This window comes from Austrofundulus limnaeus, unplaced genomic scaffold (assembly GCF_001266775.1).
Source record: "Austrofundulus limnaeus strain Quisiro unplaced genomic scaffold, Austrofundulus_limnaeus-1.0 Scaffold3969, whole genome shotgun sequence".
In the NCBI taxonomy this organism is placed as follows: Eukaryota; Metazoa; Chordata; class Actinopteri; order Cyprinodontiformes; family Rivulidae; genus Austrofundulus; species Austrofundulus limnaeus.
In genome coordinates this window covers 1442-1920 of record NW_013956371.1, presented here as the reverse complement: position 1 = coordinate 1920, position 479 = coordinate 1442, and positions in this window count along the sequence as shown.

Here is a 479-nt window from a genome sequence, read left to right as displayed (position 1 = left end):
TTGGACTAACAGGGATCGGACTAACAGAGACCGGACTAACAGGGACCGGACTAACAGGGACCGGACTAACAGGGACCGGACTAATAGGGACTGGACTAACAGGGACCGGACTAACAGTGATCGGACTAACAGGGATCGGACTAACAGGGATCGGACTAACAGGGACCGGACTAACAGGGACCGGACTAACAGGGATAGGACTAACAGGGATCGGACTAACAGAGACTGGACTAACAGGGACTGGACTAACAGAGACTGGACTAACAGAGACTGGACTAACAGAGACTGGACTAACAGAGACCGAACTAACAGAGACTGGACTAACAGGGACCGAACTAACAGAGACCGGACTAACAGGGATCGCACTAACAGGGACCGGACTAACAGAGACCGGACTAACAGGGACCGGACTAACAGGGACCGGACTAACAGGGACCGGACTAACAGGGACTGGACTAACAGGGACCAGACTAACAGAG